The sequence below is a fragment of the Crocuta crocuta genome, unplaced genomic scaffold, assembly GCF_008692635.1.
Source record: "Crocuta crocuta isolate KB4526 unplaced genomic scaffold, BGI_CrCroc_1.0 scaffold1247, whole genome shotgun sequence".
In the NCBI taxonomy this organism is placed as follows: Eukaryota; Metazoa; Chordata; class Mammalia; order Carnivora; family Hyaenidae; genus Crocuta; species Crocuta crocuta.
In genome coordinates, this window is record NW_027532329.1 from 510,762 (window position 1) to 530,045 (window position 19,284).

At 40.4% G+C, this 19,284-nt stretch overlaps 1 long non-coding RNA gene across 1 annotated transcript; it reads left to right on the forward strand.

Annotated features, from left to right (window-relative positions):
* Positions 1-389: 389 nt before the first annotated feature.
* Positions 390-18,797, forward strand: LOC144243394 (uncharacterized). The gene is made up of 4 exons (XR_013338644.1): positions 390-525; positions 12,994-13,050; positions 14,331-14,528; positions 18,693-18,797. It is a non-coding gene; the product is annotated as an uncharacterized LOC144243394 (long non-coding RNA).
* The last annotated feature ends 487 nt before the right edge of the window (positions 18,798-19,284 follow it).

A 19,284-nucleotide genomic window follows, 5' to 3' on the forward strand; every position in this document is an offset into this window, starting at 1 on the left:
AAAATTCCTAAAGGAACTGAGGTCTAAACTGAGACTTGACAATGAGCAGGCATTAGTCAGTTTGGAGGGTTGGATGTGAAGGGGGCTGAAACAGAGGAATAGGCATGGATAAAAGTCTGAGGTAAAGAAGAAAATAATGAGTTTCTTGTGGAGATGAAAGGAAGTTACTGATGCTTAGAGAATGAAGTCCCAGAGAGAGAAGAGGAGCTACCCAGGAGTCTAGAGAGAAGCAAGCAAGGACAGATTGTGACAGGTCCTCTGAACCATCTTTCATGATGACAGAAGTTCACTCTGGCTAGAGTGTAGAGGGGTTGGGAGAGGTCAAGATGGGGATAGGGTCCAGGATGAACTCCACTGATCATACTTTCTTTCTTCTGCCTGAGGGCTTCTCCCTTAGGTCTAGTTTCTGGTCCAAGACACCGCCTCTGCCTTTTGCAATATTGCTATGATTGGCAGAAAGAATGATCTCATCTCTCTGGCTCAAGTTATCAGCTTGCCCAATCTCTGGAGCCTTCTATGACTCAGGTGAGATGCCCACCCCCACACCAGGAAGTAGTCTATGAAACTCTGCATCCAACAAACATATTAAAAGAATTAGAACATAGGGAGCGACACTACCTCACATCTGGAGAATGAGGCAGTATGGATTCTGACTTCCATCTTTTAAGGACTGTGTTTGTATAATTGTTTTCAGTTGATTTTTTTTTTTTTTTACTGTGGTAAGAACACAACATAAGATCTACTCTCTCACAAAAATTTAAGTGTATATTGTTGTTAACCGTGGCACTGTATTTAATAGCAGATCTCTCTGATTTATGCATCTGATGTAACTGAAACTTTATAGCTATTTTACAGCAACGCCCCATTTTCCCTCCCCAAAGCCCCTGGGAACCATCAGTCTACTCTCTGCTTCTAGGAGTTTGACTATTTTAGATCCCTCATGTAAGTGGAATCATACAGTATTTATCCTTCTGTGTCTGGCTTATTTCACTTAGCATAATGTTCTCCAGGCTATTGTTGCAAATGGCAGGATTTTCTTCTTTCTCTAAAGCTAAATAATATTCCATTGAATGAATATACCATGTTTTTTTTTATTCATCTATCAAGGGACATTTAGGTTGTTTCAATATTTTGGTTATTATTAATGATGCTGCAGTGAACATGGGAGTGTATATACCTCTTTGAGATCCTGATTTCAATTCTCTTGGGTAAATACTCCAAAATGGGATTGCTAGATCATATGGTAGTTCTATTTTTAATCTTTTGAAGAACCTCAATGCTGTTTTCCAAAATTATACACAATTCCGTAGCTTCCCTTTCTGTGAGAAACAATGATTTAGAATAGACTGTGGGGCACCTGAGTGGCTCGGTCAGTTAAGTGTCTGACTTATTATTATTATTATTTTTGGCTTTATTTTGGCTCACATCATGATCTCATGGTTCATGACTTCAAGCCCCACGTCAGGCTCTGCACTGATATCATGGAGGCTGATTGGGATTTTTCTCTCTCTGTCTCTCTCTCTCTGCCCCTCTCTCTGTGTCTCTCTCACACTTTCTCTCAAAATAAATAAACATTAAAAAAAGAGAGAGAATAGACTGTGGGAAAATGTGCCATATAAAAATATCACCAGAAAAAGAGTTTAACATAGACAGTATATGTTCAAAACCTAAATAATAATTTTCTTAAAGTTCTCAGAAGTTTTGACTTAACAGACTGGATTCAAAAGGACATACTATGTACCAAGAATAGAAAATGTATAACATTGAATAATGTCAATGTTAATCTTTCCAAATAAATGTATAAGTTTAATGCAGATCTATAAAAAAAATGTTTGCAGAAGTAAAAATAATTAGGACATTTGCATGACTGTGTATCAGTATTAGCAAATCCAAGATGGTGTGCATTTTTTTTTAAATAAAAAGAAATAATGAGGTTTTGGATTATTCCCTACATTACATATGGTGTTGAGGAAATACTAAATATTTTACCTTTTATTCAGCACACTGGTTGAGAACACTGTTGCACAAGACCACATTATATGCTTCCATTTAAATGATATGTCCAGAGAAAGCAAATCTTTCAGAGACAGAGACAGAAATTGAGAGAAGACTTCAGTTGGGGCTATACCACAATAGGGTCACCAGCAGGGGGACCACTTGGAAAGAGAACTGTCCAAATGAGGGCTGCAGAGAGAATAATCTTTGGAACTTGGAATTGAAAGACTCTACCAGTGAATGCACCTGACTTTGGGAATTGCACATTGTGAAGTCTATGAGACTAAAAGTCATAGGATACAGAACCATGCTTTGCCGATGTTTATTTTAAACATGAAATTTGGACTAGGATAGTCCAGAGTTTTTCTGAAGCCACTGACCAGCTGTGAGCTTGGATAAATGACTTCTCCTTTCTGTACCTTAATTTCCTTGTCTGTAAATGGAGATAATATTGCATACCTCTCAGGGTTGTTCTGAAGATTAAACACCTAGTGCAATTCTTGGCCAATAGTAGGTTCTCAGTAGATGTTAGTTCTCCTTCATACTTCCTCTCAAATGTTATTTTAGAGAGAATGCCAGAAAATAGGAAAATGTGGAGCTCTTCTGGGTCACATTTCCCATATGACTGGAGAGGACTTGCTCCACGCAGTTTGTGTCTATATCTGGTGGGACCAAAATATACATCTCTAACCCAGCTCCAAACCTGTACACCCAGCTGCCTACTCAGCATCAATTAGATGTCTCACAGGCACATCATGCCCAAAACTCATTATCTTTTACCCCTCCAACTTGCTGATCCTCAAGACTATGATCCATATTCAGTAAATAGCATCAGCATTCACCTAGCTGTTTAAGCCGAAGACTTCACTCTTTCTTCTTCCTCAAATCCCAGATGAAATCAGTCTTCAAGTTCTGACAGTCTATCTAGAGATTTGGTACATTGAACCTATTCATTAATTTTCATCCAAAAATATTTGTTGAGCAGTTACTATGGACTAGGCATCATGTCATGCTCTGTCTTCACTGCCTCCTCCCTAGTACTGATCACTGTCTTCTCCTGACTTGACTGAAGAAATAGCTTCCCTGTTAGTTGCTCTGAATCAGTTTCTTACCTCTTTGAATCTTTTCTCCACATCCTGCTAGAGATTCATCCCTTTGACTTAAGATTTTAAATGGCTTCCCACCTGGCACAGCTGGTAAGACTTTCTAAGTTCCAGGCCCACTAGGCATAAGTCAGGTTCCCTGATATATGCTCCAGTCATTGGTGGGATTCCCCTCAAAACAAAACCTGAGACTAGGATTTGAGTGCAAGTGGTTTATGTGGGAGGTAATCTCAAGAAGCTCTGGTAGGAAGATAGAGGAATGAGGAAGGAAGAAAAAGAAGCCTATTCAGAATGCCTCAGTGAACAGGTTCCTGGGAGATGGGTGACTGGGATTCAGTCTCACTGGGGAACTCTGGGAGACAGTATACACTATAGCCTGAATTGTGTTCCCCAAAATTCATATGTTGAAGCCCTAATCCTCAATATGCCTATATTTGGAGATAGGGACAATAAGGAGATAATTAAAAATCAAGGAGGGCCTATAATAAGACCATAAGGGTGGAGCCTTGATACAGTAGCATTTATAAGAAGTAACACCAGGGAGCTCCCGTGAGAGAGCACACCAAGAAGAGGTTATGTGAATACACAGTGATAAAGTGGTCACCCACACACCAGGAAGAGAGGCTTCACCAGAAACATTCCATGCTGGTACCCTGATCTCAGCCATCCAGCCTCCAGAACTGTGCAAAACTACATTTCTATTGTTTAAGCCATGCAGTCTATGACATTTTGTTATGGCAGCCCAGGCTTAGATGGTACAGAATACCCAGAGGGTGAGGGAGCTGGGTAGTTCACTCTCAAGTCTCATTCACCATGGGTTGAAGACCACTCCTGAGGGCACTGATTCCCTGACAGCCTGCACCATACATAGGCTGAGCATGCTCCTGCCTGCTGTGGGCCAGAGAAGCCTCACTCAGCCTGAGGGTCTCTTGCAGGAAGAAGCCTTTGGCTCTCCTGGTGAGTGCCGAGGGGATGTGAGCAGCATGGCAGTGGTGGCTACCACAGCCCGCCAGTTTACTTTCCATCCGTAGCTCTGCTTATCTTTATAATGACTCATTCAGCTAATGTGTTAGGTCTGTAAGATTATAGACAATATCTCTCTGCTTCACAAATGTACTGCCAGTGCCTAGCTGAGAGCCTGACAAGTAGTAGTGGCTCAAGAGATATTTAATGAATATTTGGATAAATGAATAACTGATGATCCTTTTCAGAAAGTAACCGGGGGGCACCTGGGTGGCTCAGACAGTTAAGTGTCTGACTCTTGGTTTTGGCTCGTCATGATCTCATGGTTTGTGAGTCTGAGCCCCACGTGGGACTCCACACTGGCAGTGTGGAGCCTGCTTGGGATTCTCTCTCTTTCCTTCTCTTTCTTCCCTTACCCTGCTCTCTCTCTCTCTCAAAATAAATAAATAAATTTTTTAAAAAATCTTAAAAAAAAAAGTAACCCAGGCATGTCATGCTCTGTATTTGACAAATTACACATGGAGCATAAAACCTCCAAGTTACCATGACACCTAAATCCCCACATTCACATAAATCACTGAACTCTCTTTATAGTAGCTGATTAAAAGTCTTACTAGGGTTTCTAAGTAAAGCTTAAGGTGTAAATTTTTATCCCTTTGCAACAAATACAGTCCTAACACCTTTTTTCTAGACCCAGGCCACTCCACATGTTGTGCTGGGGTTGGGAAGGATAAAGCACACACAGTCCACCCTCTGCAACAACAACCAGGCTCAGCCACATGACTCTCTAGAAATGGCTGTAGGTGCCTACAGTTTGAACACAAACAAGGTAGAGCACATGAACTTGAAGGCAGCTTTAGGGAACTCAGACCTTATCCTGTGAGCACTGGGAAGTATGGACAGTTTCTCAGCATAAAAGCAAGACTTCATAAAGATTAATGAACAGTGATACCTACGTGGGAATGGAATGGGGAGAGACTGGAGGCTGGGAGACAAGATGGGAGGGAAGAGCACTGAGATAACATGGCTAAACAGAAACTTGTGAGCTGTGTGACACTTGGCATAGTAGGAGCTGGAGACAGAGGAATCACTGCAGTGAATGAATCAAAGTATAAACAGTATGCAAATACAGTCAAGGTTTTAATCTAACTCCCTTATAAGCCCTCTTCTGTTAATCTTTGACATTATTTCCTAAGACACCAAGGGGGTATTCGTAAAAAAAAAAAAAAAGTAATAAGCCATCACAAAAGTTCGCTCTACATAATCAAGAATGTAAGTTCTCACAACTATGTAACTTGAAAAGGGAGGTAAAATGGCATTGATTTTTGTGTGTCCCTGGGATGATGCCTGAGTGTTGTGTACATATAGCACATGACTTTCTCTGAAACTAAGAAACTGTGTTTCCCTTAAAACTTTTTTTTTAATGTTTTATTTATTTCTGAGAGAGAGAGAGAGAGACAGTGTGAGCAGGGGAGGGTCAGAGAGAGAGGGAGACACAGAATCTGAATCAGGCTCCAGGCTCTGAGCTGTCAGCACAGAGCCTGACCAGGGCTCAAACTCACAGACCTTGAGATCATGACCTGAGCCGAAGTCGGACGCTTAACTGACTAAGCCACCCAGGCACCCCATTGTGTTTTCCTTAAAACTTTGTTCAAATTTGAGCAAATGTTTAAATATTCTTTTTCACATGTTCTATATCTTGACTGTAGTGGTGATTACATGATGATTTCATATATCAAAACTTCTCAAACTTTGCATTTAAAATTGGTGACTTTGGCGGTGCCTGGGTGGCTCCGTCAGTTAAGCGTCCAACTTAAGCTCAGGTGATGATCTCACAGTTCGTGGGTTCAAGCCCCCATAGGGCTCTGTGCTAACAGCTCAGAGCCTGGAGCCTGCTTCAGATTCTTTGTCTCTCTCTCTCTCTGCCCATCCCCTGCTCACTCTCTCTCTCTCTCTCTCTCTCTCAAAAATAAACATTAAAAAAATTAAAAATAGGGGCGCCTTGGTGGCTTAGTCGGTTAAGCGTCCGACTTTCGCTTAGGTCATGATCTCGCAGTTCGTGGGTTCAAGCCCCGCGTCGGGCTCTGTGCTGACTGCCAGCTCAGAGCCTGGAGCCTGTTTCAGCCTGTGACTCCCTCTCTCTCTGGCCCTCCCCTACTCACGCTGTCTCTCTCTCTCTCTCCTAAAAATAAATAAAACATTAAAAAAAAATTAAAAATAAAATTGGTGACTCTGTATGTAAATTATGCCTCATTAAAGCTGGTTTTTAAAAATTGAATAAAGGCCAGATCTATCCAGAGATGAATCCAGACAAATAAGAATATATATGTATGATTGCGGTTAAAACTCTCGAAAATGCAAACTAATCTGTTGTGATAGAAAGCAGATCAGTGGTTGTTTCATTGAGGGTGGGGTTTTATATACCTATTAGTGCTATCTATACATACATAAATGGCACTGTGAGGTAGAGAGACTTCCAGTTAAACATAGTTGACTTTATCTCCTCCTACTGAAACATGACTAAATAGGGAGAGGTGGGTGGGGTAGAGTTGGACGGAGTGTAAATCCACAAAGACTGATAAAATTGGAAGGGAGATGTGAGCAAATTTTGAAAGGTGGAAAATGAGTGGAGCAAAATGTGACTGAGAGCAGAGGAGGCTACTATTGAGAGCCCATAGAGGATGCAGGACTTGAGGTGGTTTCAGGTACACCAAAAGTGAGTGAGGTGCAGGGATTGGTTGAAGTTTTTATGCAGATATTAAAGCCAGAGGTCCTCTTCCCCATCCCTTGAAGTCAGGGAAACTACCCTCCACAGGTGATAGGAAGTTTGTTCTCTGGAGACAGTGAGCTAGAGAGACCCAGACAGACTCAGAGACATAAGACATATAGGGGTGTGGTGGGGTTGGGTTAACAGAAGGAGACTGAAACATGCTAATTATGGGAAAATTTAAGTAATAAACAGAGGTACCCTCAGCCTTCTTTCTCAGATCTACTCCCACAAAGTCCTTCTTCCAAATAGCCATCAGGCATATGTCCCCCCAGGCAGGAAACTGGAGGCTGCTTCTCTAAAGAGAAAACACCTCCACATACTGACATTTGAAGGATCCAGCATAGGAAAGCACTAAAGGAAATTCCAGCTGACAGCTGTGCTGTAGGCCTAGAAAGTAATTAGCCCAGATGGAGCAGGAGAGCTTGACAGTTCTGAGAGGAAGATTGCCAGGAAAAAAAAAAAAAGGAACAGAAAAATTATTTGATAAATTTACTGTCCGGAAAATAATAACAATAGGTGTTTGACAAGGCCAATCAAGCATTTGAATAGATTCATAGGAAACTGTGCAACTCAAAATAACAAGGTGATTGTTCACTCCTGGAAAAACAAAAAGTTGTTTAAGAAAGGAAACATAATTGTAGTAATTACCTTCTTCATCAGTGTATAATATTTGCATGATTTTTTTGTTATATAAGTAGCGACTGATGATTTATACCAAAATTGGGAGGATGAGGGAGGGAGTGAGTGAGGTCAGAAGTTTTAAGAGAACTAAATTCTTATTGACTAGAACAAGAAATTAGTTTATGTTAAAAGTGGTATTTCAGGGGCACCTGGGTGGCTCAGTTGGTTAAACGTCCGACTTCAGCTCAGGTCATGATCTCACGGTTTGTGGGTTTGAGTCCCCTAGCTGTCAGCACAGAGCCTGGAGCCTGCTTCAGATTCTGTATCTCCCTCTCTCTCTGACCCTCCCTGCTCACGCTGTCTCTCTCTCAGAAATAAATAAAACATTTTTTAAAAAGTGGTATTTCAAATTAGTGAGAAAGAAAGGTCTATTTAATAAACAGTGCTGGAATTTCCAAAAGAAGTCTATTAAAAACAATGTTAGACTTGTGTTACTTGTGTTACTGTAAAATCCAGATTAAAATGAATTAATAAACATTAAAAAATAAAGATTCTTAAAATAATCTTGGAGTAGAAAAAGCCCTTCTCAGCAAGAGAAAAACTACAAAAGCCTTAAAGGCAAATGATAGACAGATTTGACTTCCAAAGAATAAAAAATTTGGGAGTGAGTGACAAGTATCACCGCAAATTCAGTTAAAACAGAAGCAACAAAGGTGGAGGAAAATATATGCAACATATTTAAGAGATAAAGGATTAATGCTGTCTATCTATACATACAATGTTTTATAAGTCATTCTGTGTTATTCTTTTTCAAATCTATTTGATCAGTTTTAAAATATCTTGCCTCTTAATTATACTTTTGATATCCTTATTTCTTTAAATGTATCAAACAAACTTATTTTATATTCTGAATCTGATGGTTCTAGTAGTATCTGCAGTCTTTGCCGTTCTAATTTTGGTATACTTCATTGTTTATGCTAACACTTGCTCATGGCAGATTGTTTCATGGTGTTTTGATTGTGTGTTCATGTCCATGGAAACCTCATTATGTATGAACTTTTTGAAAGTTGCTTTTAAGGTTTTTTTTTTTTTTTCCTGGAAGTTGGCTTTTACTAACCTAAATGCCTGAGAGCATTCACTACCCGAGAGTCACTTTGAACAATATTTAGGTGTGATGAGGTTTTCTTGTGTTACATAGGCATGTAGATTCTGGTTCTAACCCTGCCTAAGGGTTGAGCTTGCAATTTGCAATTCTCAAGGAAGGTATTTTCCCTCCTTTACTGCCTGCTACTATGTAAGTGGCTTTCCCTTAAATAGTCTTGCAAATCTGATCATGTCACCTGTCCTACTTAAAAACATATAGATCCACTCATATGGATCTATTTGTTGGGCCTTAGCTTAAACATTACTTCGTTACGAATGCCTCCTCTTTCATGCTCTTACAGCAACTTGTACTTCTCCCATAGGCATTAATAACAATTATAATTAATATTTGTGTAACTATATTTCATTGAAATAGTAAATTTCTTCATCACTGAAGAAATTTCATATCAATCACTTTCACTGCTATATCTTCAACATCTAACTTGGGGTCTAGGGCATATTTGTTCAATAAATAAGAAATATGGGGCACCTGAGTGACTCAGTCCATTAAGCATCTGACTCTAAATTTCAGCTCAGGTTATGATCTTACAGTCATGGGATTGAGTCCCGCATCAGGCTCATGCTGTTGAGGTGGAGTCTGCTTGGGATTCTCTCTCTCCCTTTCTCTGCCCCTTCCACTCTCATGCTTGTGCTCTCTCTCACTCTCAAAATAAATAAATAAGCTTTAAATAAATAAATAAGAAATAAACAAATTAACACTTTGAGGAATATTATATAATGGAGAAACCTAGCTCCCAGCTCTGTCATGTTCTATCCCTTAAATGTCTCTAAGTCTCAGTTGCTCACTTGTAAAATAGAATTAGTAACATTTCCCTCATGGAATTGTTATGAGAGTTACAAATGATATATTTAAAGAACTACAAAATGGCCCCTGGCAATGATAGATGCTTAATGAGTGGTAGCTTTTATTATTTTTTGTCAGCTATGTCTAAGTTCTTGGGAATTGTGCCAACCAGTTGTTTTGAGCATACTCATATATAGCCATTTCAAATAGGGAGTAATTTAAAGAGCTTTTAGCTCATAATGAATCACTGCATCAATATGATAATTAATGGATTATTCCAGGAATTGGATTTTAAAATAATATAGACTTAAAACTTGATAATATTGCTTTAAAAAATGAGTCAGCATGGTGGTTTCCTAGGTGCATACATATGTCAAAATTTATTAAGTTGTACACTTTAAATATGTACAATTCATTATATGTCAGTTATCCCACAAGAATATTTTTTATTTTTTAAATAAAGAAAAAATTAAGACATCAATAACAAGTAGAATGAAATACATGTAATAGCTCTATTATTTAGGGTGAAGTTTGATTCATTTAGTTGTTTTTTTTTTTAACCAAAGGATCTGTATCTATTATTTGGCTTCAATTTGAGGACAATTTAATTGCTTCTCACATAGTTCTTTTTTTTTTACATTGAAATTTGTACTATAATTTGACAAATGTCAGTGCTGAAACTCCACTCCTCAAATGTAAATATTTGCTGAAAGTTAATCTTGCTTTAACAGTACAAAAGGAAACTTATCTCCATTTCAGAGTTGACAGTTTTAAAAATATTTATATTTATAGCAATGCCTTGAAAAATATGCATAATTGCCAATTAAAATTTTTTTTAATGTTTATTTTTGAGAGACAGAATGTGAGTGTGGGGGAGGGACAGAGAGAGAGAGGGAGACACAGAATCTGAAATAGGCTCCAGGCTCTGAACTGTCAGCACAGAGCCCAATGCATAGCTCGAACTCGGGAACAGCAAGATCATGACCTCCGCTGAATTTGGATACTTAACTGACTGAGCCACCCATGTGCCTCAATGCCAATTTTTTTTAAGCTGGCATCCTTCACAGATATGACTGATGAACTTGGGCCTCTTTTTGAAGAGTGACTAAGTATACAGTCAGTGAATCATATTCACACATTCAACAGTATTTCTGCTGCTGTTAGGGCAGCAACAATTGTATCACTTATTTATTAACATCCATGCAGTATACCATAACTTTGTGTTAATGGTATTATTGGAAGACCTGTGGATAAAACCCCAGAACAGAAATCTGAAAGGTGAGCAAGAGCTGGTGTGAGTCAGCTGGGAGGTGATGCTTCTGTGAATTTGGTGAACAACTATGAGATAGAGTGTTTTGGTTTGTCTTTCCCCAAAGCAGGCCCTGAGACAAGAACATGGGATGCAGGTAGTTTATATAGGAAGTGATCTCAGGAAGCACAAGTGAGGAAGTAGAAAAGTAGACAGGAAAGAGAGAAATGCCAACAAAGGGTGATGAATAAGTGAGTTGCTGCTGTGTGAAACTGGGGCACAATCTCACTGGAGACCCTCTGAGGAGTCATTTGAACAAGCTTCAAAATTACCACACCAAGGGGCACCTGGGTGGCTCAGACAGTTAAGTGTCAGACTCTTGATTTCAGCTCAGGTCATGATCTCACAGTTCATGAGATCAAGCCCCATGGTGGGCTCTGCACTGACCGTGGGAGCCTGCTTGGGTTTCTCTCTCTCGCTTTCTCTGCCCACATCCCTCCCTCACCTCTCAAAATAAATAAATAAACTTAAAAATTTTATCCCACCAAGGAATAGGGAAACTATAGTATTTATCTGCAGATTCGTGTCTTCATTGTTTGAAGGATGCCCTGGAAAATAGGGGCACTAATTACACACACACACACACACACACACACACACACACACACAGTCACTCATGGACGGAGCAAGCTCTTGTAGGCTAATGAAAGTCTTCAGAGACACCAGTAAGATGCCATCCATTGAATAGAAAGCTGGCTATATGTATGGAAACTGCCCACTGTACGTGTCAGTAAACTCAGAGGTTGGATGAGGGAGTATGAGCTAGGATTTCAATGTTATCTGCTACATGGAGGGTTTGGGATCTTGATGTGATCAAATATCAACATTAGCTGTTGAGAAATGTATAGCAGCATGGTTAAGCAATGGATTTATAAATTCTGAAGGAGAAATTTCCTTTTACCATTTTTCCAGAGTGAAATAAAATTGCTGATCACAATAAAATTGCACAATTAGCTGGTCAATTCAATAGACTTTTCAGTTGTTTTGTATCCTGTAGATGTGTGGTCCAGCAGCATTAGCATCATCTGGAAATCTGTTAAGAATGCAGATTCCCAGGCCAAACCACAACTCTATTGAATCAGAACCTTTGGACATGGGACCCAGAAATCTGTGACAAGCCCTATAAGTGATCCTGATACACACTCATGTTGGGGAACTTCAGATGGAGACAAAACACTCTACTGAGAGACTTAACTTTTATCCCAATCACAGGATCCCATGCCCCTGAGTGTAGAGAGAACTGTCTGGTTTCTGATCTAACCTGAGTGTGGAAATGGACAGATTATGTGATCTTTATTGGTCTTTTCCAATATGTAAAATGAGAAGTTTGGATTAGTATAGTGGGGTTTCAAAAATTTTTTCTAAGCAGTGGAATACATTCTTACAAACAAATGTTACTTGAAACATCAGTATATGAGACATGAAAACAGATGTCCTTGATTGGGATTTTAGCCTAGTATCCTGTCTTATCATGTTCCCTATGGTGGCTTCCTAAACATCACTTGGACTTTTGGGGTTCTAAGAGGTATAGTTTGAGAACCACAGCAATTAGAAGACCCTTCACAGGCCCTCTATTATGTGATCTAAGACATCAGGCAGACTTAACCACAGTTTACCTGATGATGATAGCTCTGAGGCAGAGCTGTGATCACAAACCTTGGATTCAAAACCTGGCTGATTCCCTACCATCAGGGTGACCATGAACAAGTCACGTAGCACCCATGGTATCCTCATTTATAACATGAAGTTAACTCTAATTCTTGTTATATCTGCCATTCAGGGCTGTTGACAGGATAAAATGAAATCATGTATGTGAATATACTTTATAACTTGCTAAGTCCTGTCTAATTGGAAGGGATTTTTGTGGGAGAAATTATCCTTCTAGGTAGTTTTCTTTTGTAACTGGTGCCAGAGATAAGTAGAGACAGAGAGTGTAGATAGTGAAATAGTCTGTAGTGTCTTCTTTATCTTCCAGGGATGCAAATGTAATTTTCCTTTTTAATTAAAACCTGTTTACCAGGAAGTATCACTTTAAATAGAATGAAGCTAAAGCAGAGACTTGACTTAACCTGTTGACTCACTCTACAAAGCTTATAAAAATAATGTTTGAGGTAATATTATCTAAAAAGATAATTAGTTTTTCTTAACAATTTACTGCCCACATACTAATAGGGTGATCCAATTTTAAAATATGTTGACCTAGCCTTTGTAGCTCCTTGCATATTCAGAAAAATTTTAGTGTAACATTACTTCAGATTTATTTGCCTTTTGTTTTTTTTGTTAGATGGGTATTCCAGGAGAGATTCATGCATCCACCAAAGACATGCCTGATATATACCAGGTAGAATGTTTTATGTCTGTATTTTGTCATTGGTGAAGTCTTCAATCATTTCTCGTGGAACATTTGGAAGATTATCTTCTAGTAATATCAAATATGGTTACTGGAGTTAGAAGGTAGTCAGATTTAAGACCTTTTGTTTTCCAAGCCCTCAGTGTAGCAGGTCAGGATGATCTCTGTAAACTGTCATTATAAGAAACAGATATCTGCCAATAACTCTGTATGGCCACTTTGAAGGCTGCTATCACATGGACCTACCAACATCTTCTAAGGGTATCTCACTTTGCATGTCCTTCCAATTTTCCCCATTACTTGGATATTCATCTTACATTGTTGTACACCAGTCAGAACTCCCTGGGAAGGAATCAACATGGACTGGAAACGGATTTGCTCACAACCACTCCATATTCAGGTGAAGGGCCGGTCAGCATTTCTGCACCTTTGAGCTGCCCTGGGGCAAGGCTCCAGCAAGGATGCTCATTCACTTATTCACAAAAGAGACCTATAGCACTTAGTGCTGATTAGACACAGTGCTGGGCACAGTGAACAGAGCAAACAGGCCTTTGCTGGGATCCACAGGTTACTGAGGAGTCCGGCAGACAGGAGTGGGGTGGGAAGACAAGGAGCCATGGAGAAAAGCAGAGTGTTTCAAGCAGAAAGAATAGTATGTAGAAAGGCCCAGAAGAGAGAACATGGCATGTTCTGAGGACTAAAGAAAATCCACAATGGCCAAACCATAGGGAGTCACATGGGTAGTGAGATGAGCCAGTGCCAGGTCAAGGAAGATCTTGTCCACATGGGCCCCCTCTTTTCATTCATCAGTAGAACTGGTGTAGAGAAATGCTTCTCAAACTGCCCTTTGGAAACAAGGGGTATCTAGGAGTCTCAGAGGGCCTTGGCATGCAGGGGGTGGAAGGGAATGGCTCTGGACTCAAGTTTCTGCTTCAGTAACAGCAGCTTCAGTAATATCATTTCAAATGCTGAGGGTCCAACTGTGTTAGGAAATAGAGTTCCATGATTTAAAAATGATTGAAAACCACCAGGTCCCCTCTAGCTCTGGCATCTTTGCTGTGCCCCTTGAAAGAATGGTATCCAGGTTCCTAGTGGTGTGGCATATTGTCTCCAGAAGAGTGGCCCATTCCTTGCTGAAAACATATAGGATTCTGGTGTGGGCAAAAGGTTCTGGGATTTCCTGTTCTTTTTCTTTTTTTTATAGAACTTTCAAAAACAGTCCCTGGGATTTCCACGTTCCCACCTTGACTGATGTCTCTTTATGTCAGCAGGACAGAGGAACCATCTAGCAAGCCTTTTATCTGGCTTCATAAGAAACACGTGTGTTGTAATGCTGAGTCCCCCTCAGACTACACCCACACAGCTATAAAGACACATCTACCTACATGTGAAAGAACGTGAGCCTGAGAATGAGGACCAACTTCTCCTAAAATGCGAACTCCCTCCCTGTCTTACTCATAAGTGGCAATGTAAGTACTGGTTGAATCGTCTGCTTTCTTTTTCTTCTAGACTCTTATTCTCTAGACTCTGGTGCTCCATTCCAGCATAATCTGTTTTAGCTTCTCACTCACTTGAGTCCCCTGGACTTGGCTTCTTGCCTCCTTGACCTCTACACGTTGCCCTTGAGTGAGTCTCTGAAAATCCAACCTTTGCTCACATTTCCATGGAATCTATATGCTATCCCTGCCTGGCCAGATTGGGGTCCCAGCTCCTCTGATGCACAGCAGCCAGGCCATCTGCTCAAACCCCGAGAGATCATGGTTACAATTTAAGGAATCAGTTTGGACACTTCCTGAGAGCCCCTGCCCTCCCTGTCTACTCCCAGCTGGAGCCACCAGGAGACTCAGGCCTCCTCATTCAGCCAATCATGACTGAGCAGTGCTTCTCAAAGTTTAATGTGCAGAGAGATCACCTGGGGATCAGGTGATATTCTGACATTTGGGTCTGGGGTGGGGTGGGATCCTGCATTTCAAAGAAGTTCCCAAGTCATGTCAATGGTTCATGAACTTTACTTTGCATAGTAACATGAGAATGTGTAGACTGTTAACCTCAACTTCACCTGGAGATAGGTCCAGGAATGCAATTTTTCCCCTCATTTATTAGCAAACATTAGTTAAACACTTTCTGTGTCTTCATGGTCATTGCTACGCTGGTAAGATCCCTTCTTTGCTTTCAAGGAACTGACAGACTAATAGTTTAAAAGCCTATATATTTGGGACCTATATACTTTATAAAGCTTAATTCTCACAACATCCCTATGGGATTAGTATTATTCCTGTCTTCTACATGAGGAAACTGAGCCTTAGAGAAGTTAAGAAGCTTGTCAAAGTTGTGCTAATGGGAAATGACAGCCCGGATTCCAGCTCACAGCTCTGGCTCTGAGCCTTTGTGCTTTCTGGGATATCTCAAGCATCTCTTCCTTAATCTTCTTTGTTGCCAGAATCCTTACAGTTGGGCTTCTGGTTCAACTTCCTTGCCTAACACTCTAGTTTCTGGCCTTCTGGCTTACTTAGGCTGAGCCCTGCTCCAAACCCCCGCCAGCTTGGCTAGTGATCCTGTATCCAACTCTTTCCAGTCCCTCCTCACTTGCTTATCTCCTAGTTGGGATTCTGCTACAGATAGTCCAGTTGTCTGGAAACACAAAGCATTGTTCCATGTTGCAAAACAGCTTCTAGGAACTAGAATGTTTCCTTTCCTCTATAACTCACCCCTCATGGTTCTTTGAAGTTTCACAGCAGGCATCAGGCACTTCCTAAAGTAAATAAGCTACATAATAGGCACAGTGAAGAAAGAAGGAAGAGGCACTAATTTATGCAAACTTCATTTTCAGACCTTTAAGCCCTGGGCAGTATTCCTAATGGGCTAGGCGTCCTTTCCCTAGGGGTGGATGTGGCAGCTAGTAGAGCTGTGATTTGACTCATCCCAAATCCTGTCCCTACTCTGCCAGGCTCTCCTGAGGCTCTGGGGAGAGCAGAATGAGTGGGGTAGAGTCTGGGCAGTTGTCTGCAGGGGATGGATGTCACATAGATCACAGAAGCCCTGGCCTGTGGTCATGGCTTTGACTTTTCCTAGGGCTCCCCACTCCCTCCCCACCTGCCCTTCTTAGGGTCAACTTTAAGCAAGGAACTTACTTCCTACTGGCTCATTTACTCCCATTTAATTACCCAGGGAAGGGGGGAGTATAAATATTTGCTATGGCTTCAACTGTTTCATCTTATTTAGAGTGGCAGAATTTAGCAAGAATTAGGAATTAAATCGCATCATTGCCAGTTTTCACTGACCAAAGCAACATTTTCACTGTTACTCAGTGTAATCCATTCTACCCCCAGACGCTATGACTTTAGGTGAGAAATCTTTACCAGAATTTTGTAAGCCATTCCCCATGCTCAGACTGACACTTTTGATGATCATAAGCCAGATTTTAGGCACTCTTCTGTAGGCCTTATTTTAAGTGACATCTGTTACTTGTTTAAGTGATCCTTCCCTCCACCCGCATACCCAGCAGATGGCAATTCCTGTCCGACCAAAGCCCAAGTTTGTCATGGACCTTCTGACTGCATGTAGCTGGGTCATCTTACCCTGACACTGCGAGACAACTCTAACGACACCTCAGCAGCATCTCTGTTTGCCAACCAAACTCCTTCTGCCCTTGCCCCCAGTCATACAAAATGTGAACATGTTCACGGTCAGCGGTGTGGTGTGGTAGCTTGCGGTTTCCTTTAATTCAAAGCTCAGGTCCCCCTCAGGTTTTGCCATGGTTTCTGTGCAAGTCCCAGAGTCCTTTTTTGTTTACTCTGCGCATGCAGATGGCAGACAGAACTTCAGCCTGACTAACCACAGCATCCTGTCATCAGAATGGAGAGTTTGCCTGCATCTTGAAAACTTTTGAGTATTATTTGATCTAGTGCCCCAAAAAGTAATCCACAGTAAAATTTCAAAGCTTTGCATCAATATTTTCCTTTGGGGACTCCAAATGCCATCATTTTTACCTATAATGTTGACTGTAATTTTTGGCCATATTCAGGCAGTCTTTGTTGCAAATTCTTTTTAAACCACTGACAAATTCTTAGTAGCATGGATTATATTGACCAAAGATTAGTTTGGAAATTTAATAAAAAGAAAAAATAAATTTTAAAGTCTCTAAAACCTGATTTAGGTGTATTTTTACCTTCTCTCAAATCTATGTGCTATTTCTTATCGTAGAAAATGTTACATGAACTTAGTATAGAGTATGTCTGATTAAAAACTATACATACTGATAGCTTATAGCCTATATTCTTTTGTGAATACCAGCAGACAACAAGTGCTTGGCACTCTATTTAAAGTTACTGCCACAACATGGAGTGTACTCTAGGATACCAAATATTTTCTGATCATTCATCAGTTATTCAGTTATTCAACTAACATACACCTAGTGCTTACTACATGCCAAAAATTGTTCTGGATTTTAGGCCTCAAAATGCTGAAGAAGTGGGGTGCCTGAGTGGCTCATTTGTTAGGCATCTGTCCCTTGATTTCGTCTCAGATTGTGATCTCACAGTTGTGAGATTGAGCTCTGAATAGGTTCCTCACTGGGCTTGGAGCCCCCTCGGGATTCTCCCTCTGTCTTTCTCTGTCCCTACCCCACTTGTGCTCAGAGTGTGTGTGCATGCACAAGCGTGTGCACTCTCTCTCTTTCTCTCTCTCTCTCCAAATAAATAAACTTTAAAAAGTGATGAAGAAGATAGACAACATTTCTGCCTGCATGAAGTTATATCCTAGTGGTGGCTCAAATGTTTGTTAATTGGATAAGTAAATGAAAGAATGTGGGTGGAGTGAGGGAGGATGCTGGGGTCGGGCTGGATGGTGATCAGAGCACCCAGCAATTCCTGATAGTTCTCGAGGGCTTAGACAGAGCCAGGAGGAAGTCAGTTCCAGGTCTGAACCAGCTTAGTGACCTTGCCCAGTCTCTTACAGATCCTATAAGAAGACCTGCCCCATGTTCAAATGCCTGGGAAGTCAGTGCTGCTTTCGTCTCCATCCTCTCTTCTCCACCCACTTGCTCCTTAATGTTGGCTCTGGTTACAGCCTCCCTGCATCATTTGCTCAATTTTCTGGGCCTTTTATAAATCTGATTTCAAATTATTAGCTACTCAGTTCCCTTGCTTCCTAACACCTCTTTCTCTGTCCCACCCAGGCCTGTGAACTCTCAACTTCTCTTTCCCTTTGGATGCTTCATCTCTAGATGCTCCTGTTCTTCCTTTCTTAAAAATCCTACTCTTTCTTCAACCTGGTTCAGATCTTACCTTACCCTTGAAGCCCATTTTGACTCTTGGAGTGCTTATGGATCTCCATATCCCTGAGCACCTGTGATTCTTAATAGTTTAGAATTTATCAAATTTCACAAAATCTACAAAGCCATCAACTTTATAATGCAACCACTAATTTACATACCATTAGAGAAACTCTTCTAATAAAACTGGCACTCACAGAATGTAAGACCCATCCTTATTCTGGAAAGAATAAGCTGTGAAAAAGTTTGTCTTAGAATCAATGAACTATGGCAATTGTTTAGTACTACATATTATTCATAATTATGATGGACATTACCACTGTCTTATAACTGTTTATTTATTTTCTGATTCCTCCACTAGAATGTATACTTCATGAGAACAGATTTCATGCCTGGCTGATTCACTGTTGTATCCCTAACCATCCAGCACACTGTCTGGTCCTCAATAAATGATTGAATACATGGACTTCTAAAATGCATGGGAAGTTCTTCAAAGGCAGGGATTATGTATTACACACATGTTTATAGTTATTTTTAAACTTGACATGTAATGAACATAAAGTGTACTAATCTTAAATGTAGAGACTAAAGTCTTTTTAACATATCTATATATCTGCATTATCATGGTCAAAATTAATAGATAGAGCATTTTCCTATAGTACTTTCCCCAGTGCTGAGGAAGTAGGAGATATGTGTCAGTATTTATCTATACTCATTGATTCATTAAATGGTTTCCAGCTACCCTTTTATAGTTCAGGGTCAGTTCACTCCTATTTTCTCTCATTCAATGGTTCTCAAACTCTAGCTTGCATCAGAATTACCTACAAGGCTTGTAGAAACACAGATTACTGGGCCCCACACCCAGACTTTCTGAGAGTTTGAGAATCTGCTTTTCCAACAAGTTAGTGTTGATATGGCTCTAGAGAGGTGAGGAGGGAGGATCTTCCTAAGGG